Genomic DNA, 23,302 nt, shown 5'->3' with positions numbered 1-23,302 from the left:
TCTCTTTGCCTCCTTATTTTCAGCTCCTAGTAGATGCTGGATCTCTTAAGAGTTTGGCACAGGGGCCGGGCGCGGTGGCTCAAGCCTGTAATCCCAGCACTTTGGGAGGCCGAGGCGGGTGGATCATGAGGTCAGGAGATCGAGACCATCCTGGCTAACATGGTGAAACCCCGTCTCTACTAAAAATACAAAAAAACTAGCCGGGCGTGGTGGCGGGCACCTGTAGTCTCAGCTACTTGGGAGGCTGAGGCGGGAGAATGGCGTGAACCCGGGAGGCGGAGCTTGCAGTGAGCTGAGATCACGCCACTGCACTCCAGCCTGGGAGCACAGCGAGACTCCGTCTCAAAAAAAAAAAAAAAAAAAAAGAGTTTGGCACAGGAAGACAAGTATTGGGAGTGATAGTTATTTTTATTTTATTTTATTTTTTTGAGAGAGTTTTGTGCTGTTGCCCAGGCTGGAATGCAGTGGCGTAATCTGGGCTCACTGCAAACTCTGTCTCCTGAGTTCAAGCAATTCTCCTGCCTCAGCCCCCCTCCCGAGTAGCTGGGATTACAGGCGCCCACACACCTGGCTAATTTGTGTATTTTTAGTAGAGATGGGGTTTCACCATGTTGGCCAGGCTGGTCTCGAACTCCTAATTTCAGGTGATCAATCCACCTTGGCCTCCTAAAGTGCTGGGATTATAGGCGTGAGTTACAGTGCCCCACCGATATTTCTTTTTTTTTCTTTTTCTTTTTTGTGAGATAGAGTCTATCTCTGTCTCCCAGGCTGGAGTGTAGTGGGGTGGTTTCAGCTCACTGCAACCTCTACCTCCCGGGTTCAAGCGATTCTCCTGCCTCAGCCTCCTGAGTAGCTGGGATTACAGGTGCGCACCACCACACTCCCTAATTTTTGTATTTTTAGTAGAGACAGGGTTTCAGCATGTTGGCCAGGCTGGTCTCAAACTCCTGACCTCAGGTGATCCACCCACCTCAGGCCTCCCAGCCTGGCCCAATATTTCTTTCAATTTTTTTTTTTCTCTTAGAAACTTTATTGGTCCTGCAGAAAGGGAGGCAAACAGCCCCCGCCTCCCGCTGAGAGTCCCTACAGCCCTCACTGTTCCCCGTTGCCGTTGATGGGGTGGTTGAGGTGCTCAGGGGAGGCCAGGAAGGCCTTGAGCTTGGGCCGGGCCCTGGTGCCACGTAGGCCGAGAGCATTGGGAACACATCCAGGCAGCTGGTGGCCAGGACCTCGTGCATCAGCAGCAAGTCCAGCAGGTTGTAGTAAGCGAAGGAGATCTGGTCAATGAAGGCCTAACCTCACTGGTTCTGGGACGGCAGGGTCTCAAAAGGCTTCAGTTGCCCAGGGAGTGCCTTCACATAGTCACGCTTGCCCACCTCGTAGTTTGTGTAGATAAGGGTGAGGTATTCAATTTTTTTTTTTTTGAGACAGAGTTTCCCTCTTGTTGCCCAGACTGGAGTGCAATGGTGCAATCTTGGCTCACTGCAACCTCTGCCTCCCGGGTTCAAATGATTCTCCTACCTCAGCCTCCCCAGTAGCTGGGATTACAGGGTCCCACCATGCCTGGCTAATTTTTGTATTTTTAGTAGAGATTGGGTTTCACCACGTTGGCCGGGCTGGTCTCCAACTCCTGACCTCAAGTGATCTGCCTGTATCAGCCTCCCAAAGTGCTGGGATACAGGCATGAGCCATCACTCCTGGCCTTTCTTTTTGAGACAGGATCTCTGTCACCCAGGCTGGAGTGCAGTGGTATGTTACTGAAGTCTTAAATCCTTGGGCTCAAGTGATCCTTCCACCTCAGCCTCCTTAGTAGCTGGGAGTACAGGCGTGTGCCACCACACCCTGGTAAGTTTTAAAATTTTTTCTAGAGATGGGTTCTGACTATGTTGCTCAGGCTGGTCTCAAACTTCTAGGCTCAAGCAATCAGCCTGCCTCAGCTTCCCAAAGTGCTGGGATTACAGGAGTGAGCCACTATGCTCAGTTCCCATGTCTTAGGTTCTGTTTTGTTTTGTTTTGTTGAAATGGAGTCTCCCTCTGTCACCCAGGCTGTAGTGCAGTGGTGCGATCTTGGCTCACTGCAACCTCTGTCTCCTGAGTTCAAGCAATCCTCCTCCCTCAGCCTCCGTGAGTAGCTGGAACTACAGGCGTGTGCCACCACGCCTGACTATTTTTTTTTTTTTTTGTATTTTTAGTAGAGACTAAAAGTTACTAAAACATCACTAAAAGTTACTGCGCCCTGTCCTATGTCTTAGTTTTTAACAAAAGTTTATACAATACAAATAAAATAAAAATTTTAAAAATAGAAAAAAGAGCCAGGCGTGGTGGCTCACACCCTGTAATCCCAGCACTTTGGGAGGCTGAAGCAGGCAGATCACTTAAGATCAGGAGTTCAAGACCAGCCTGGCCAACATGGTGAAACCCCGTCTCTACTAAAAATACAAAAAAATTAGCTGGCACTGTGGTGTGTGCCTGTAATCCTGGCTACTCAGGAGGCTGAGGCAGGAGAATTGCTTGAACCTGGGAGGCAGAAGTTGCAGTGATCCGAGATCGCGCCATTGCACTCCAGCCTGGGCAACAGAGCAAGACACCATTTCAAAAATAAATAAATAAATAAAAAAGTTTATAGAATAAGGACATAAAGAAATATTTTTGTACAGCTGTCCAATGTGTTTCTGTTTTAAGCTAAGTGTTTTTTACAAAAGAGTCAAAAAGTTAACAAAAAATTTAAAAGTTTATAAAGTAAAAATATCAGCTGGGCGCGGTGGCTCACGCCTGTAATCCCAACACTTTGGAAGGCCAAGGTGGGTTTATCACTTGATGCCAGGAGTTCGAGACCAGCCTGGTCATCATGGTGAAACTCTGTCTCTACTAAAAAGACAAAAACTTAGCCAGGCGTGGTGGTGCATGCCTGTAATCCCAGCTTCTTGGGAGGCTGAAGCAGGAGAATCACTTGAACCCGGGAGATAGAGGTTGCAGTGAGCTGAAATCGCACCACTGCACTCCAGCCTGGGTGACACAGTGAGACTCTATAACGACAACAACAACACCACTTACAGTAAGCTAAGGTTAATTTATTATTGAAGAAAAATACTTTCTTATAAATTTAGTGCAGCCTAAGTATACATTAATAAAGTCTACAGTAGTGTACAATAATGTCCTAGGCCTTCACATTCACTCACTGACTCACCCAGAGCAACTTCTAGTCCTGCAAGCTCCATTCATGGTGTACCATTTTTTACCTTTTATATCCTAATTTTTCTGTACCTTTTCTATGTTTACATATGGTTAGATACACAAATAATATACCATTGTGTTACATTTGCCTACAGTATTCAGTAGATGCTTGTACACGCCATAGGGGTTTGTAGCCTAGGAGCAATAGGCCATACTATATAACCTAGGTGTGTAGGAGGCTGTACCATCTAGTGTGTAAGTACACTGTATAATGTTGGTACAGTGACGAAAAGGCCTAATGATGCATTTCTCAGAACACATCTCTGTTGCTAAGCAACACACAACTATATTATATATATATAATAAATTTGAAAGCCACTGATACAATCAATTGTGAGGGTCTGAGATATCACACATCCTTTCCTTCTTCTGGTTCCTATATTTGGGATGTGTGAGGTAGAAGGATGTTCTTTTAATTACTTCCCCAATGGGACCTTGTAGCTTATGGCAAATTAAATTATCTCCTGACTTTCTTTTCTATTTCTAAGGCTATTTATTTAATATTGCTCTCCTCCTTGCATGTGATTCTGTCATAATATGCAAACAGCAAGACTCTAGGGATCTGGAAGTGAGTTATTTTAGGACTGGTCGTTTACTTTCATGGGCTCAGAACCTGTGTGTTAGTTTATTATTGTCCACTAGGTGGTACTAGGAGGAGCCAATGTTTGCAAGTTACCTTGACCCTAGACTCCAGCTTTTTTTCAGAGTAGCAGACAGGTTTATTTTGCTAGATAATTTTTTCTCCCCAGGCTCCCAAGAATTTCAGGAAAGGGTATCTAGATCTTTCTCTCCTTCCCAAATATAACCTAGATGAACAAATTGAGGAGGATAGAAAATCTAGGATGAAGAAGGTACATTTTTTGGTCAATATTGTCACCTCTTAAAGATCAGGAATGCATTCCATTCTCTGCTGGAGATTAAAGAAGACGCTCTATTGCAGTGGAAGGGATGGGGTTATACCCCAAGTGAACAACTGGCTGTGTAGGGTAATATAATTGGTTGAGAGGAGAAAAGGGAAATGTTAAAGGATCTCTTCCTTGGGAAAGCAACAAGTCATAAAATTTGAATAAATGAAAATATTGAAAATAAAAACATTTTTCAAGAGCATTCTATAGGCCAGAAGCATAAAAAGTTGAATAAATTTTCCTTTCTAGAAACTAAAGGGAAACACAGGTAAATACCCAACCACAATACAGTGTGATAAATACACTAATAGGGACATACACAGGGTGCCATGGAAGCAGCGAGTAGACTCTTTTTGAGATGGAGTCTTGCTCTTGTCGCCCAGGCTGGAGTGCAGTGGCGTGATCTCAGCTCACTACAACCTCCATCTCCCAGGTCCAAGTGATTCTCCTGCCTCAGCCTCCTGAGTAGCTGGGATTACAGGTGTGCACCACCACGCCCGGCTAATTTTTGTACTTTTAGTAGAGACAGGGTTTCGTCATGTTGTCTAGACTGGTCTCGAACTCATGACCTCAAGTAGTCCGCCCACTTCGGCCTCCCAAAGTGCTGTGATTACTGGTGTGAGCCCCCGCGCCCGGCTGAGAGTGGACTCTTAAGACATCTATGAAGATGGGGATGGGAAGGTGTTGCTCAGGGAAGGCTTCCCAGAGGAGATGACGTGGAAGCCAAGGCTGAGTCTGGAAAAATTAATAGGAGCTCTCTAACATCCTGACAATCCATACATTTCTGCTGTACTCAAGTCTCGGTGACTTCATTTACTCCTGTGATTTCAATAATTACCTCTATGCTAAAAATGCCCAGTCTTTTTCTAGCCCAGTCACCTCTCTAAAACCATCAGATATCTTCTATTTTGGTGTTGGTGCTTCAAATTCAACTTGTCTAAAAACCAAACGCTGAAGGAAGCCTGAGGCTATGAGCTTTTATGGTGATCATAATAATCTGTATCCATATTTTTATTACCCAGGTGGATATCTTAGTTACTTCTCGTCTGGACTACTACAAACCAGTGGTCCACACTAACCGGTCTTCCACTTAGGTCTCTCCCCACCACCCACTTCCCCAGTATGTCCTAAACATTTTGATTTTCAACCAGATTTACCTCCCTAAAGCCCAATGTTGATGGTACATTTCATTGAACGACCACCTTTAGTAGTTCACTTTGCTCTACCTGGTGAAGATGAAGTTCGTCCGTTGAATGATCAATGCACACTATGTTCTGGTCCTAAATTACTCTTTCAGTCTTATACCGTAGAATTCCCTTAAGTGCCTTTTACAGACAAACTCACCTACTTACTACTTCCTGAACATAGCTTATGCTTTTCTACCTCAGGGTCTAAGTTTATGCTATTGCTTTTATCTTGCTTGTCACAACACTCTTTTGGAAAGGGAAACGTTTCCCAAGCATAACATTTATATATAACAGAGAATTATTTATTTATTTATTTATTTATTTTTTGAGACGGAGTCTCACTCTGTCGCCCAGGCTGGAGTGCAGTGGCCGGATCTCAGCTCACTGCAAGCTCCGCCTCCCGGGTTCACGCCGTTCTCCTGCCTCAGCCTCCCGAGTAGCTGGGACTACAGGCGCCCGCCACCTCGCCCAGCTATTTTTTTGTATTTTTTATTAGAGATGGGGTTTCACCGTGTTAGCCAGGATGGTCTCGATCTCCTGACCTCGTGATCCACCCGTCTCAGCCTCCCAAAGTGCTGGGATTACAGGCTTGAGCCACCGCGCCCGGCTCAGATAATTTATATGTTAATATATAAAGAGCTCTTGCAAATCAACAAGAAAAGATAACTACTCCGACAGAAAAACAGGCAAAGTACATAAAGAGACAATTTCTATTGAGATGGTTGGTTTTAAGTCTACCATAATCTCCCACAATGCTGTTTTCTGTTTGTTCCATCCTTTTTTCTTTTTTTCGACAGAGTCTTGCTCTGTTGCCCAGGCTGTAGTGCAGTGGCACAATCATGGCTCACTGAAGCCTCAACCTCCTGGGCACAAGTGGGCCTCCCTCAGCCTCCTGAGTAGCCAAGACTATAGGCACATGCTACCACGTTTGGCTAATTGTTTGTATTTTCAGTAAAGATGGGGTTTTGTATTTTCAGTAAAGATGGGGTTTTGTATGTAACCTAGACTGGTCTTGAACCCATGGGTTCAAGCAATCTGCCCACCTCAGCCTCACATAGTGTTAGGATTACAGGCATGAGCCATAGTGCCCAGTTTATTTTTGTTTTCTTCCTCTTTTCCTGCTGTCTTTGGATTATTTTTGATATTTCACATTATCTCCCCTTATATTTCTTATTTTTTCCAGTGGTTACTCTTAGGTTTATCATAGGTATCTTTAATTTATTAGTCTACATTCAAATAATATATATAAATCATATTTATATATTATGTGATTTTATATATGTGTGTGTGTGTGTGTGTGTGTATATACACACACAATTTTTTTTTTTTTTTTTTTTGAGATGGAGTTTCACTCTTATCGCCCAGGCTGGAGTGCAATGGCACGATCTTGGCTCACTGCAACCTCTGTCTTCTGGGTTCAAGCGATTCTCCTGCCTCAGCCTCTTGAGTAGCTGGGAATTATAGGCGCCCACCACCACACCTGGCTAATTTGTTTTTGAATTTTTAGTAGAGACGGGGTTTCGCCATGTTGGCCAGACTGGTCTCAAACTCTTTTTTTTTTTTTTTTTTTTTTTTGAGACGGAGTCTTCCTGTGTGGCCCAGGCTGGAGTGCAGTGGCAGGATCTCGGCTCACTGCAAGCTCCGCCTCCCGGGTTCACGCTATTCTCCCGCCTCAGCCTCCGAGTAGCTGGGACTACAGGCGCCCGCCACCTCGCTCGGCTAGTTTTTTATATTTTTAGTAGAGACGGGGTTTCACCATGTTAGCCAGGATGGTCTCGATCTCCTGACCTTGTGATCCACCCGCCTCGGCCTCCCAAAGTGCTGGGATTACAGGCTTGAGCCACCGCGCCCGGCCTCAAACTCTTGACCTCAAATGATCCGCCCACCTCAGCCTCCCAAAGTGTTGAGATTACAGGTGTGAGCCACCGATGCCGGCCCCAAATAATATTATACCACTTCATATGTAATGTAAAAACTTTATAAAATCATGCTTCTGTTTTCCCTTCTCCCATCCTTTTTGCTATTGTTGTCATACTTTGTACTTACTTCTACATATATTATATCCCTATCATATCCCACAATACACTATTACTATTTTTTTTTTTTTTTGAGACGGAGTCTTGCTCTGTCACCCAAGTCAGAGTGCAGTGGTGCGATCTTGGCTCGCTGCAACTTCTGCCTCCCAGGTTCAAGTCATTCTCCTGCCTCAGCCTCCCAAGTAGCTGGGATTACAGGGATGTGCCACCAAGCCGAGCTAATTTTTGTATTTTTTGATAGAGATGAGGTTTCATCATGTTGGCCAGCCTAGTCTCAAACTCCTGGCCTCAAGTGATCCTCCCACCTGGGCCTCCCAAAGTTCTGGGATAACAGGCATGAGCCACTGTGTTCGGCCCTGGCTCTTTTAAATAATTTAAAAAATTAAAAAATATATTTACTTACATGTTTACTATTTCCCATGCCCTTTCTTTTTTCTTCCTCTTCTTTTTTCCTCCTTCTTTTTCTTTTTTGAGAGGGTCTCACTCTGTCACCCAAGTTGGAGTGCAAGTGGTGCGATCACAGCTCACTGCAGCCTTGTACTCAAGCAATCTTCCCACCTCAGCCTTCTAAGCAGCTGGGACTATAGGCACATGTGACCACACCTGGCTAATTAAAACAATTTTTTTTCTAGAGACAGAATCTTGTTATGTTGCTCAGGCTGGTCTCTAACTCCTGCATAGCCTTTTATTGTGTGTGTAGATCTCAGTTACCTTTTTTTTTTTTTTTTTTTGAGATGGAGTCTCGCTCTGTCGCCCAGGGTGGAGTACACTGGTGTGATCTCAACTCACTGCAAACTCCGCCTCCCGGGTTCACGCCATTCTCCTGTTAGCCTCCCGAGTAGCTGGGACTACAGGCGCCTGCCACCATGCCCGGCTAAATTTTTTTTTTTTGTATTTTTAGTAGAGACGGGGTTTCACCATGTTAGCCAGGATGGTCTCAATGTCCTGACCTTGTGATCCACCCGCTTCGGCCTCTCAAAGTGCTGGGATTACAGGCATGAGCCACCGCACCCGGCCTCAGTTACCATTTAATATCATTTTTCTTCAATCTGCAGAACCTCCTTTAAAATTTCTTGTAGTGCAAATGATAACATTTTCAACTTTTGTTTGTCTAAAAATGTTTTCGTGTTTGATGGGTATACTGTTACTTCCACTGGATACAGAATTCTAGCTTGACATCTTTTTCTTTTAGCATTTTAAATATGTCATTCTATTGTCTTCTGGCCTGCATTATTTCCAATAAGTCAGTGATTATTCTTATTTTTGCTTCCCTATATGCAACTTATCTTTTTCTCTGACTTCTTTTCAGATTTCCTTTTGATAATTTTTTTTTTTTTTTTTTGAGATACAGTATCCCTCTGTCACCCAGGCTAGAGTGCAGTGGCGCCATCTTGGCTCACTGCAACCTCTGCCTCCTGGGTTCAAGCGATTCTCCTGCCTCAGCCTCCCAAGCAGCTGGGACAACAGGCGCATGCCACCACCCCCAGCTAATTTTTGTATTTTTAGGAGAGATGGGGTTTCACCATCTTGGCCAGGCTGGTCTTGAACTCCTGACCTTGTGATCCACCCGCCTTGGCCTCCCAAAGTGCTGGGATTACAGGTATGAGCCACCGCGCCCAGCCGTGATAACTGATTTTCATGGCTGCATGTGGTGGCTCACTCTTGTAATCCCAGTACTTTGGGAGGCCAACATGGAGCTGTTTCTTTGCATAGCTCCCTTCCTTCGTGTCCTCGCTTCCATAACATCTACCTCCTCAGTCTCCCCAACCTCTGATCTTTGACCCTTCAGCTCAGCAAAATTACTGTGCTCTGCTTGGGTTTCCCATTCCTGTGCTATAGTCTGGAAAGTTTCTCTGGGGAGATAGCTGGGATAATTTAAAGGCTTACACAATTTGTTTTCTTTCCTTTTATCAGGGATCATAATCCTATGCTGCCTTTGTCTAACATCTGAAAAATGTTGTTTCACATATTTTGTACAGTTTAAGTTTTTAAAATGGTAGATGGGTTAGTCAGATACCAGTTACTTTGTCATGGTCATAAATAGACAATTCCATTTTCACTGGATATAACGTTTTAGGTTGACATTTTTTCATTAATACTTCAAAGGTGTCATTCTATTGCCATTAGACTTACATTGTTATCTTTGTTCCCATATATGTAATGCGTCTTTGTTAGAAAGGAAAAGTAAAGCAGCAATAAGATATACTTTACTATTGTGTTGTTTAAATAAAAAGAGGCTGGGCACGGTGGCTCACATCTGTAATCGCAGCACTTTTGGAGGTCAAGGCAGGTGGATCACTTAAGGTCAGGAGTTTGAGACCAGCCTGACCAACATGGTAAAACCCCATCTCTACTAAAAATACAAAAAAATTAGCCAGGCATGGTGGCACACACCTGTAATCCCAGCTACTCAGGAGGCTAAGGCAGGAGGATCACTTGAGCCCAGGGGACGAGGTTGCAGTGAGCCAGGTCACACCACTGCACTCCAGCTTGTGTGACAGAATGAGACTCTGTCTCAAAAATAAATAAATAAATTAAATAAATAAAAAGAGTCCACTGTCGGTAAGACTCAGGGAAATGGGTACATTCACATATTTCTGGGGGTGCAAATTTCCTGTATGGACAATTTGTTAAAAGTATTAGAGGCCGATAGCCAAAAAGCAGAAACAACCCAAGTTGGTTAACTCCTCTGTTCATTATCCAACAACAGATGAATAAACAAAAATGTGGTATATACATAGAATGGAATACTATTCAGCCATGGAAAGGAATAAAATTATGAAACTTGCTTCAACATGGATAAACCTTGAAAATATTATGCTAAGTGAAATAAACCGACAGAAAATGAAAAATATTGTATGGTTCTACTTATAAGAGGTACTTAGAATAAGCATATTCATAGAGATAAGTAGAAAAGCGGTTGCCAGGGACTAGGAGGGAGAATTGAGAGTTATTGTTTTATGGATATAGAGTTTTTGTTTGGGATGATTGAAAAGTTCTAGAAATCATGGTGATGGTTATAACACATTGTGAATGTACTTAATGCCACTGCATTATACACTTAAATACAGTTAAAATGGCCAAGTGTGGTGGCTCATGTCTGTTTTCCCAGCACTTTGGGAGGCTGAGGCAGGAGGATTGCTTGAGGTCAGGAGTTTGAGACCAGCCTGGGTAATATAGCAAGAACCCATTTCTATAAAAACGCTAAAAAATTAGCTGGGCATGGTGGTGCGTGCCTGTAGTTTCAGCTACTCAGGAGGCTGGGGTGAGAGGAATGCTTGACCCCAGAAGATCGAGGCTGCAGTGAGCTACGAGTATGTCACTGCACCCAGCCTGGGTGACAGACTGAGACCCAGTCTCACACACAGACAAAAAGATGGTTAAAATGGTACATTTTATGTTATGTATATTTTATCACAATTAAAAAATAAGAAAAAATTTAGGCTGGGTGCGGTGGCTCATGCCTGTAATCCCAGCACTTTGGGAGGCCGAGGTGGGCGGATCACAAGGTCAGGAGATTGAGACCACCCTGGCGAACATGGTGAAACCCCGTCTCTACTAAAAATACAAAAAAATTAGCCAGGCATGGTGGCGGGCGCCTATAGTCCCAGCTACTTGGGAGACTGAGGCAGGAGAATGACGTGAACCCGGGAGGCGACGGAGCTTGCAGTGAGCAGAGATCGCACCACTGCGCTCCAGCCTGGGAGACAGAGCAAGACTCTGTCTCAAAAAAAAAAAAAAAAAAAAAAAAAGAAAAAATTTAAAAATGAGAGGGCTAAGATGGTACATTTTCTTTGACACAGTAATTATACTTGTAAGAATTTTTCCCAAGGAAAAAATGAGATGCGTAAATATTTAGTCACATGGATTTTTAAAGAGTAGTTTTACAAAACAAAATGGAACAAAACAAAACAAAAACAAAGAGTTCAATTTTAATGTCCCCAAACAGACCACTGGTGAAATATACTATGATATACAATAAAATGCCATATAGCCACCAAAAAAAAAAAAAAAACCCAAAACCCACTATTTTTTTTGAGACGGAGTCTCACTCTGATGCCCCGGCTGTAGTGCAGTGGTGTAATCTCGGCTCACTGCAAACTCCACGTCCCGGGTTCACGCCATTCTCCTGCCTCAGCTTCCCGAGCAGCTGGGACTACAGGCGCCCGCCACCACGCCCAGCTAATTTTTTTTTTTTGTATTTTTAGTAGAGACGGGGTTTCACCATGTTAGCCAGGATGGTCTCGATCTCCTGACCTTGTGATCCACCCATCTTGGCCTCCCAAAGTGTTGGGATTACAGGCGTGAGCCACCAGGCCCAGCCTCCAAAACCCACTATTCTATCTGAAGATAGATTAGGAAAAAAAATAAAGAACTATGTTGTAAAAGAATAATTTTTTTTTTTTTGACATGGAGTCTTGCTCTTGTCACCTAGGGTGGAGTGCAGTGGCATGATCTCAGCTCACTACAACCTCCTCCTCCTGGGTTTAAATGATTCTCCTGCCTCAGCCTCCCAAGTAGCTGGGATTACAGCCACGTACTACCACGCCTGACTAATTTTGTTGTTGTCGTTTTGAGACGGAGTTTCGCTCTTGTTACCCAAACTGGAGTGCAATGGCATAAACTTAGCTCACTGCAACCTCTGCCTCCTGGGTTCAAGAGACTTTCCTGCCTCAGCCTCCCAGGTTCAAGAGACTCTCCTGCCTCAGCCTCCCGAGTAGCTGGAATTACAGGTGGGCACCACCACGCCCCGGATAATTTTTTGCATTTTTAGTAGAAACAGGGTTTTACCATGTTAGCCAGGCTGGTTTTGAATTCCTTACCTCAGGCCATCCGCCCGCCTCGCCTTCCCAAAGTGCTGGGATTACAGGCGTGAACCACCACCTCCAACCTGGTTTTTGTGTTTTTAGTAGAGATGGGGTTTCACCACGTTGGCCAGGCTGGTCTTGAACTCCTGACCTCAAGTGATCCACTGCCTTGGCCTCCCAAAGTGCTGGGATTACTGGCGTAAGCCACAGCTCCCGACCTGATATGAATTCCTTCTGCCTGGAGTTCCTCTCCTTGAGTGACAAGCTTGTTTTAAACGGGTTGTGAAAACAATGCCTTATCTAACAATAGTGTTTCAGATAATAAAGTGCAGGCTGTAACAGTCCTCAAACACTAAAATACAAAGGCAAATTCAGTGAATTATTCCTATTTATTCCTACTAAATTGGGAGCTCCGCGTGGCCGTAGAAATGACTAGTCTTATCCATTTCTAAATCCCTAATTCTTGGTACCTAGTGTATAATGAAACATAATATAGATGTTTGTTTTTTGAACAAATCTAGTCCCTAGGGTTTGGTGTCAGAATACCTGGGTTCAAATCTTAGTTCTTTTTTTTTTTTCTTTTTGAGACAGAGTCTCACTCTGTCTCCCGGGCTGGAGTGCTGTGGCGTGATCTCAGCTCACTGCAACTTCCACCTACTGGGCTCAAGCAATCCTCTCACCTCAGCCTCCCAAATAGCTAGGACTACAGGCATGCACCACAATGCCTGGCTGCTTTTATAATTGTATTTGTAGAGACAGGGTCTTGCTATATTGCCCAGGCTGGTTGTGAACTTCTGGCTTCAGGTGGTCCTCCTGCCTGGGCTTCCCAAAGTGTTGGAGTTACAGGCATGAGCCATCATGCCCAGCCTAAAGTTAGTTATTATTGATGACATTTTGAAATAGAGAACTGATGGAAAGATCATGGAAAACGATGAGAAACCAGGTATGTACTTCCCAAGACACCTCAACAAAATAGTATTTCTTTTCCTGATGTGTTTACCATGGTCTGGATCTTGCCAACATCCCTACAGACATCTGGTTTTGTCAGCACAGATAGTAGATCCAACTCTTGAGGATAGACTCATATTAGTCAAGTTTACAAGGCTGATTTATAAACGAGAACATATAAATTAGAATGTTAGTTTATCAATTTATACAAACCAAGCCTACCATGAGGAATAGAACATTTCAGTCAGCACAACCAGCACTTTCACTGCCCACAAACATTGCTCCTTGGTTTACCAAGTTACATTCAGAAGGTTACTTGGTGAGTATGCATATTAGTTTCCTGTGACTGCTATAACAAATTACCAAACTTGGTGGCTTAAAATAGCAGAAATGTATTCTCTGAAAGTACTAGAGGGTAGAAGTCCAAAATCAATATCACTGGATCAAAGTAAAGGTGTCGGCCAGGCATGGTGGCACACGCCTGTAGTCCCAGTTACTAGGGAGCTACTAGTACTAGGCAGGGTGAGTTAGGAGGATCGATGGAGCCCAGTGGGTGGAGGCTGCAGTGAGCTATGATTGCACCACAGCACTCCAGCCTGGGTGGCAGAGGGAGACTCTGTCTCAAAAAAAAAAAAAAGAGAAAAAAACCAGGCATGGTGGCTCACACCTGTAATCCCAGCACTTTGGGAGGCCGGGTGGATCACCTGAGGTCAGAAGTTCGAGACCAGCCTGACCAACATGGTGAAATCCCATCTCTACTAAAAATACAAAATTAGCAGGGTGTGTGGTGCACACCTGCAATCCCAGCTACTTGGGAGGCTGAGGCAGGAGAATCATTTGAATCCAGGAGGTAGAGGTTGCAATGAGCCAAATTTGCGCCATTGCACTCCAGCCTGGGCAATAAGAGCAAAACTCCATTCTCAGAAAAAAAAAAAAAAAAGAAAGAAAGAAAAATCAAGGTGTTGACAAGGCTGCACTCTCCCTCCCCAGGGGCTGTAGGGGAGAATCTAATCCTTGTCTTTTCCAGCTTCTGGTAGTTGCCAGCATTTCTTGGCTTGTGACAGCATCACTCCAATCCCTGCCTTTATCGTCACATTGTCTTCTCCGCTCTTCGTGCGTGAAACCTCTCTCTCTCTCTCTCTCTCTCTCTCTCTCTCTCTCGGATACAGGTGACTGTATTTAGGGCCCACCCACATAATCTAGAGTAATAAAATCTCAAGATCCTGAACTTAATCACATCTGCAAAGACACCCCCGCCTCGCTTTTTTTTTTTTTTTTTTTTGCCACATAAGGCATTGTTTACAGGTTGTAGGGATTAGGAAGTTAAGATCTTTTTTCAGGGAACATTTTTCAACTTATCACAGCATGGAAATTGGGACTAGGGAAGTGACCTGGTTTAGATGTGTGTCCCTCCAAATCTCATGTTGAAATGTGACCTTCAATGTTGGAGGTTGGAGGTGGGTGTTTGGGTCATGGGGGCAGATCCCTCATGAATGGCGTGGTGCCCTCCCCATGGTAATGAGTGAGTTCTCACTCTATTAGCTCACACAAAAGATGGTTATTTAAAAGAGCCTGGAATCTCTCTTGCTTCCTCTCTTGCCATGTGACGTGCCTGCTCCCCCTCACCTTCTGCCATGAATAAAAGCTTCGTGAGACCTCACTGGTGCCATACTTGTACTGCCTGCAGGGCCATGAGTCAAATAAACCTCTTTCTTTGTAAATTACCCACTCTCAGGTGTTCCGTTATAGCAATGCAAAATGGACTAATACAGGGAGTGAGTTATACTGCTAGAAAGATTGAAGACATCAGGCTACCATTGTGTGATGGATTTACTTCCACAGTTGGGATGGCCTAGTCGAGTGTCCTGAATACTCAAGTCCATTGCCAAGATTTATTCTCCGAAATACCATCCTTGAATGATCACTACCAGTGTTTGCTTCTTTTTTTTTTTTTTTTTGAGACGGAGTCTCACTCTGTTGCCCAGGCTGGAGTGCAGTGGCATGATCTCGGCTCATTGCAACCTCTGCCTGCTGGGTTCAAGCTATTCTCATGTCTCAGACTCTCAAATAGCTGGGGTTACAGGCGCCTGCCACCATGCCTGGCTAATTTTTGTACTTTTAGTAGAGACAGGGTTTCACCATGTTGGTCAGGTTGGCCTCAAACTCCTGACCTCAGGTGATCCCCCTGCCTTGGTCTCCCAAAGTGCTGGGATCACAGGCATGAGCCACAATGCCTGGCAACTCTGCTCCTTGATAGCTCTATCCCCACCCCTTTTAGTTGTTGATATCACAGAATTATATCTTTTTTTTTTTTACTTTTTTTTTTTTTTTTGAGACCCAGTCTCCCTCTGTCACCCAGGCTGGAGTGCAGTGGCACAATCTCCACTCACTGCAGCCTCCACCTCCCAGGTTCAAGCGATTCTCCTCCCTCAGCCTCCCGAGTAGCTGGGATTACCACCACACCTGGCTAATTTTTGTTTGTTTATTTGTTTGGAGACCTAGTCTTACTCTGTTGCCCAGGCTGGAGTGCAGTGGCACAATTTTGGCTCATTGGAATCTCCGCCTCCCAGTTAAAGAAAGTCTTGTGCCTTAGCTAACTGAATAGCTGGGATTACAGGTGCGTGCCACCACGCTCAGCTAATTTTTGTATTTTTAGTAGAGACGGTGTTTTGTCATGTTGGTCAGGCTGGTCTCAAACTCCTCACCTCAGGTAATCCGCCTGCCTCGGCCTCCCAAAATGCTGAGATTACAAGTATGAGCCACCGTGCCCGGCCTAATTTTTGTTTTTTTGTTGTTTTTTTTTGTTTTTGAGACAGAGTCTTGCTCTGTTGCCTAGGCTGCAGTGGCGCGATCTCGGCTCACTGCAACCTCCGGGTCCTGGGTTCAAGCGATTCTCCTGCCTCAGCCTCCTGAGTAGCTGTGATCACAGGTGCTCACCCCCATGCCCAGCTCATTTTTTTTGTATTTTTAAATTAGAGACAGGGTTTCACCATGTTGGCAAAGGCTGTTCTAGGACTCCTGACATCAAGTGATTCGCCCACCTCGGCCTCCCAAAGTGCTGGGATTACAGGCGTGAGCCACTGTGCCTGGCCTAATTTTTGTATTTTTAGTAGAGACGGAGTTTCACCATGTTGCCCAGGCTGGTCTTGAACTCCTGGGCTCAAGTGATCCTCTCTCCTTGGCCTCCCAAAATGCTGGGATTACAGGCATGATCCACCATGCCCAGTCAGAATTACATCTTTATACATTATATGCCCTACAACATAAATTAACACTTCTTTAAAATGCATTACGGCCGGGCGCGGTGGCTCAAGCCTGTAATCCCAGCACTTTGGGAGGCCGAGACGGGCGGATCACGAGGTCAGGAGATAGAGACCATCCTGGCTAACCCGGTGAAACCCCGTCTCTACTAAAAAATACAAAAAAAAAAAAAACAACTAGCCGGGCGAGGTGGTGGGCACCTGTAGTCCCAGCTACTCGGGAGGCTGAAGCAGGAGAATGGCGTAAACCCAGGAGGCGGAGTTTGCAGTGAGCTGAGATCCGGCCACTGTACTCTAGCCTGGGCGACAGAGCGAGACTCCATCTCAAAAACAAAAAATAAACAAAAAAAAACCAAAAATAAAATGCATTACTCTCTGAAATGATGTAGAAAACAGAATGTGGATTTACAAACTAAAGTTACAATAATAATACCTTTTAGACTAATAGTTGTTTTTGAAAAATGTGTTAGTCTTTTAAATCATGTATTAAGCAAAAAGTAGTTACAAACCATTGTTACAATGCTATCTTTTATAATTGCCCATGTATTTTCCTTTTTTTTTTTTTTTTTTTTTGAGACGGACTCTCACTCTGTTGCCCAGGCTCAAGTACAGTGGTGCAATCTCGGCTCATTGCAACCTCCACCTCCCAGGTTCAAGTGATTCTCCTGTCTCAGTCTCCCAAGTAGTTGGGATTACAGGTGCACGCCACCACACCCCGCTAATTTTTGTATTTTTAGTAGAGATGGGATTTTGTCATGTTGGCCAGGCTGGTCTCAAACTCCTGACCTCAAGTGATTCACCTGCCGTGGCCTCCCAAAGTGCTGGGATTATAGGCGTGAGCTACTGAGTCTGTCCCTATGTATTTACTTTTGTTGAGGTCTGTGTTTCTTCATACAGCTTCAAGTGACTGTCTAGTGTTCTTTTATTTCACCCTGTAGGACTCCCTTGGACATTTCTTGCAGGGCAGGTCTAATGGTAATGAACTCTCTCAGCTTTGTTTTTTGAGAATATTTTAATTTTTCCCTCACTTTTCCAGGTTCATTATTTGAGAATATCTTAATTTTCCCTCACTTTTGAAGGATAGTTTTGCTGGATATAGAATTATTGGTTGAACTTTTTTTCCCTTTGAATATATCTGGCATTTCTGAAACTCTGAAGTTTTTGATGAGAAATCTGTTCATGATCTTACTGAAGATCCCTTGTATGTCATGAGTCACTTCTCTCTTATTACTTTTGGCTTCTCGCTGTCTTTTGACAGTTTGATTATAATATTTGTCACGTAGATCTCTTCAAGTTCATCTTACTTAGAGTTTTTTGAGCTTCTTGGCTGTTCAAATTCATGTTTTTTTTTAATCAAATTTAGAAAGTTTTCAGCTACTGTTTTTTAAAAATATTCTCTGTCCCTTTCACTTTCTCTTCTCCTCTGGGATTCCCACAATGTGTATATTGGTCTGCTTGATGATGTCCCACAGGTTCCTTAGACTCTGTTCACTTTTCTTGAATCTTTTTCCTTTCTGTTCCTCAGGCCTGATCATTTCCTTTGTCTTTTATTCAAGTTTCCTAATTCTTTTTTCTGCCTGTTCAAACTGCCTTTTAGTTAAATTTTCACTTCAGTTATTGTAATTTTAGCTCCAGAATTTCTTTTTGGTTTCTTTAAAAATTTTCCATCTCTTTATTGATATTTCCATTTAGTTTATGCGTCATTTTCTTCACTTTGTCCATATCTTTCTTTAGTTCTTTGAGCATCTTTATGATAGTTGTTTTAAAGTCTTTGTCTAGTTTATCCATCATCATGTCTTTTTCTGGGACAGCGTCTATTGATTTATGTTTTTCCTTTGGGCCCTTTCTTCTTTGTATATTTTCTGATTTTTCACTGAAAACTAGACATTTGAATCTAATAATGTGGTAACTCTGGAAATTCTCCCTTCCCTGAGAGTTCTTAGATATTATTTTTGTTCTTAGATATTATTTTTATTGATCACTTTTTTGTTTTAATTAATTAATTAATTTATTTATTTATTATTTTTATTTTTATTTTTTTGAGATGGAGTCTTGCTCTGTCCCCCAGGCCGGAATGCAGTAGCGCGATCTTCACTCACTGCAAGCTCCGCCTCCTGGGTTCATGCCATTTTCCTGCCTCAGCCTCCTGAGTAGCTGGGACTACAGGTGCCTGCCACCACGCCGGGCTAATTTTTTTGTATTTTTGGTAGAGACGGGGTTTCACCATGTTAGCCAGGATGGTCTCGATCTCCTGACCTCGTGATCCGCCCGCCTCGGCCTCTGAAAGTGCTGGGATTACAGGCTTGAGCCACCACGCCCAGCCACTATTTATTTATTTTGAGATGGAGTCTTGCTCTGTCGCCCAGGCTGGAGTGCTGCGTTACAATCTCGGCTCACTGCAACCTCCGCCTCCCGGGTTCAAGCGATTCTCCTGCCTCAGCCCTCCTGAGTAGCTGGGATTACAGGTGGGCACCACCACGCCCAACTAATTTTTTTTGTATTTTTGGTGGAGATGGGGTTTCACCACATTGGTCAGTCAGGCTGGTCTCAAACTCCTGACCTCATGATCTGCCCACCTCGGCCTCCCAAAGTGCTGGAATTACAGATGTGAGCCACCACACCCAGTCTATTTTATTTTATTTTTGAGATGGAGTCTCGCTCTGTCACCCAGGCTGGAGAGCAGTGGCGTGATCTCGGCTCACTGCAACCTCCACTTCCTGGGTTCAAGCAATTATCTGCCTCAGCCTCCTGAGTAGCTGGGATTACAGGCGCCCGCCACCACGCCAGGCTGATTTTTTTGTATTTTTAGTAGAGATAGGGTTTCACCATCTTGGCCAGGCTAGTCTTGAACTCCTGACCTCGTGATCCACCCACCTCGGCCTACCAAAGTGCTGGGATTACAGGCGTGAGCCACCGCGCCCAGCCTGCTTTTTTTATTTTTTAATTATTGTAGGCTGTGTCCATTCTGAGGATTGGCCTGAGATGTGAACTTAGGGTCTTCCTTCTCAGGTCTTTTCTGAGATTTTCGCTGTACATGCATGGTCATTTTCTAATTTTGCCCCACATGTGTAGTTGCTTTTGAATGTCCAAGTCTTTAATGTCTGGGTTCCCAAAGGAGAAAAAGAGAAAAATGAAGTGTGGCAAGAGGAAAGAGTGTTGGCTTTAAAGGATTTAAAGGGGAGAGGTTTGCAACGATGGAAGGGAGTAAAAAAACAAAGGCACCCAACCCTTTTTCTGCAGTTCTGAGACCAGAAGCAGCAATCAATTATGAGAGCATAGATAACCAATATTTGGAAAGTAAGGTCCTTTTTTGTCTACCCTGGCTCTGCGAACTGTGGCAAGCCACTCCAGGAACACAGGCACAGCTGCCTGCAGCTGAGGTGTGAGGAATGAGTGGCTAAGGGCTGAAAAAATTTACTGTGCTAAGAAAGCTGAAATTGACTGAAAGTAGCTGCAATTTACAGTCCAAGCCCTGCCCTGGAATTTGCAAGCATTCAATAGACTCTAGAGTTTCAGAATAGTTCACACCAGACAGATTCTACCAGTGCAATTATCATGTAGATGGAGAGACAGATTCCCAGTGCTTTCCACTCTGTCATCTTCCTAGAATCCTTAGATAATGTAGATAATCTATTTTTTTCTTTTCTTCCTTTTCATTTCTTTTTTACAGGCAGCCCACCAGAACTCGAAGATTCTAGAATAGATTTGGAGTGACTGCCTAGATAATCTATTGATTCCGTTGTTTCTCCTTGGTGACATCCCTCTGGGGCCTACCTCTATGCCTTTTAGTTGGGACTGGCTGCTGCAGCAGCAGAACTGGGCCTGCTATATAGTTGATATCCTGGAAGTTCCCTTTGCCACATCGTAGCAATGATCTTCACCCATCTCATGGGTAGACTCTCATTTTCTGGCCCTCATATTTTCTTTCTTGGCTTAATTCTTTTTGGTGGAGAACACTGAAAGAAATAAAAATATTTTACCCCAAAATATATTTATTTAACGTATGTTGAGACGGCTGTCAGACAGCCAGAAAACAGAAGTAGCTCTGCAAAGCTGTCTTTTGTTGGAGAGATTTGCATCTGTAGAGAATCTGTACTGATGCAGCCATCTCTTGCGTTATCCAGATCCAGAGACGAATAACTGAGAGTTTGATATCTTTAAAGGTCTGAAGGAAACATTTACCATCATTCCTCTTTGAGGGCTGCTACCTGTGAGGTTTCATTTGCAGAACAAGACCACTCTTGCTAGCCAGGCCTCCTCTTCTCTCCCTCCCATAACCTGTTTTGTCACTATAACCTGATTTGCCACCATAGTTCGTTTTTGGCCATGCTCTAAGACACCATTCTTTCTGCAACCTCACGATGGTATATAAGCTTCTGCACCACACTGGGGGGTGGGGTAATCATTCTGTGGTTTTCCCCCATGTGCACATTAATAAATATGTATGCTTTTCCCCAATTAGTCTGCCTTTCGTGAGATAATTTTTCTTTTTCTTCTTTTTATATACTTTTTTTCTTAAAAAAAACCTGGCCATCCAGGTGCGGTGGCTCACGCCTGTAATCCCAGCACTTTGGGAGGCTGAGGCAGGCGGATCACCTGAGGTCAGGAGTTTGAGACCAGCCTGGCCAACATGGTGAAACCCCGTCTCTACTAAAAATACAAAAATTAGCTGGGCATGGTGGCGTGCACATGCAATCCCAGCTACTTGGGCTGAGGCAGGAGAATCGCTTGAACCCAGGAGGCGGAGGTTGCAGTGAGCTGAGATCATGCTACGCACTCCAGCCTGGGCAACAGAGTGAGACTCCATCTCGAACAAACAAACAAATGTATTATATATTTGCAAAAACAAGTGACCTGCTTTTTGGAATGAGAAACATCAGGGAAGAGTGCAAACGCAGTTCCCCACTACCACAAATTGTTTACTTGAGTTTCCCACATTTGGGGAAATTGCAGGAGTCAGCACATCCGGAGTGCAAAGGAGAAGCTTCGCCCTGGAAAAATCCCCTTTGTGATCATGATATCTCCCCTGCCAGGTAAGTATTGTGAGTTGGTTTTTCAGTGAAACTTCAGTGGCTCCTACACTTTTGGCACTGTGAGCAGAAGACCAAGGCTCCACTCTTCTGGAAGCCACAGTGAAGGGAACCCAGTGCGTGACAAGCCGGAAGAAGGCTAAGAATTTCTCAGTCAGGCTTCCAGCCTCTCTTTCTGTGGAATTCGGTCAGGCAGATGGTAAAAATCACTGTTTGTCCCTTTCTCCTCTGCAAAGTCTAATGGGAGAAAACAATTTGTGTGACTAAATCTTGAGTATAGCCACTCTGGTGTACTTTCTGGTATGACTATTCATATTGTTTGATCTCTTTCCTCCCAGAAATAGTTTCTTCCTTTGTCTTTGTCTTTCTGTGTTGCTCTGTCGTAAAGAGAGGTACCACAGAAGCGCATTATTCCAGCCGACCCTGCAGACTGCTCAGTTCTGTGGTTCTGATCACACTGGCATGGACATTTCGTTGTGGGTCCCCAAAATATAAGCCCAGTGAAGTTCCCCTCTCAGCTTGTTGTATGTCCTTGAGAGCTTGATGGATGACCAAGTGGGAGCACTTTCTCGTAGTTTCTGCCATCTGAGGGGTTGTGATTTTCAGGTCATGTCAGGTTGCCAGTCTGAAAATGGCTGGGAACCCAAGACACGTAAGATTTTAAGCAACCTACTTTTTGTTCTGAATGTGTCAAGCTCTCAGGAGACTTTGTCTTAATAATAAGTTCCAACTGGGCGCGGTGGCTCACGCCTGCAATCCCAGCACTTTGGGAGGCTGAGAGGGGTGGATCATGAGGTCAGGAGATCAAGATCATCCTGGCTAACATGGTGAAACCCCGTCTCTACTAAAAATAAAAAAAAAAAAAAATTAGCCGGGCGTGGTGGTGGGCGCCTGTAGTCCCAGTTACTCAGGAGGCTGAGGCAGAAGAATGGCGTGAACCCGGGAGGTGGAGCTTGCAGTGAGCCGAGATCGCACCACTGCACTACAGCCTGGGCGACAGAGCGAGACTCTGTCTAAAAAAAAAAAAAAATAATAATAATAATAATAAGTTCCATTCATAAGGGAATTTTGTGGTTGTTGTTTTTGAGACAGAGTTGCCCAGGCTGGAGTGCAGTGGCTTGATCTTGGCTCACTACAACCTCCGCCTCCTGGGTTCAAGTGATTCTCCCACCTCAGCCTCCCAAGTAGCTGGGACGACAGGTGCGTGAGACCACACCTGGCTAATTTTTGTATTTTTACTAGAGATGGGGTTTCACCATTTTGGCCAGGCTGGTCTTGAACTCCTGGTCTCAAGTAATACACCCACCTGGGCCTCCCAAAGTGCTGGGATTACAGGCATGAGCCACCATGGCTGGCACATAAGGGATTTTTTTTTTTGTTTCAACCCCTGTTGCCAAATTAATCCAGAGAAGATCCAGTCCCAGGAGGGCATACGGAGTGTCCCAGATTAATGAGTCTGTGACTGCCAGCCCCTGCCCCCACATTTGTGGGTTAGCGAAGGAACTGTATGCACAGACATCATTCTTAACTGTCTGTGGCAACCAGAGTCTTTGTTATCTCAGGCTGCTCCTGGGAGTGAAGTTTTGGGTGGAGATCTTTGGGATTGCCTTTTCCACTGCTCTCTAGGAAACACCTCTTTTTCTAGACCTGGAAAATTATGTCGTGGGCTTTCCATGAAGAGACTATTGGATTGAGTCACTATTGGAATAAATGCAACATAGGCAATTCTAATCAGTGGCCAAAAAATGGATTCCTGAAATCAGAAAGACCCCTCAATTAAAAAAAAAAAAGATTCTAGAGATTCTCATTCTAAATAATTGTGTTTATTTGTATTTATGAGAGTAAATTAAAAGAAAGACACATAATCACGACATGGCTAGTCTTAGAAATTCTC

The 23,302-nt window shown here is 44.2% G+C and overlaps 1 non-coding gene across 1 annotated transcript; it reads right to left on the bottom strand.

Annotated features, from left to right (window-relative positions):
* Window positions 1-21,255: 21,255 nt before the first annotated feature.
* LOC112635734 lies at window positions 21,256-21,419 on the bottom strand. Its single transcript, XR_003122061.1, has one exon. It is a non-coding gene; the product is annotated as a U1 spliceosomal RNA (small nuclear RNA).
* Window positions 21,420-23,302: the final 1,883 nt, after the last annotated feature.

This window comes from Theropithecus gelada, chromosome 11 (genome assembly GCF_003255815.1).
Source record: "Theropithecus gelada isolate Dixy chromosome 11, Tgel_1.0, whole genome shotgun sequence".
In the NCBI taxonomy this organism is placed as follows: domain Eukaryota; kingdom Metazoa; phylum Chordata; class Mammalia; order Primates; family Cercopithecidae; genus Theropithecus; species Theropithecus gelada.
The sequence above is the reverse complement of the archived record's forward strand: the minus strand, read 5'-3'. Positions and strand labels throughout refer to the sequence as shown.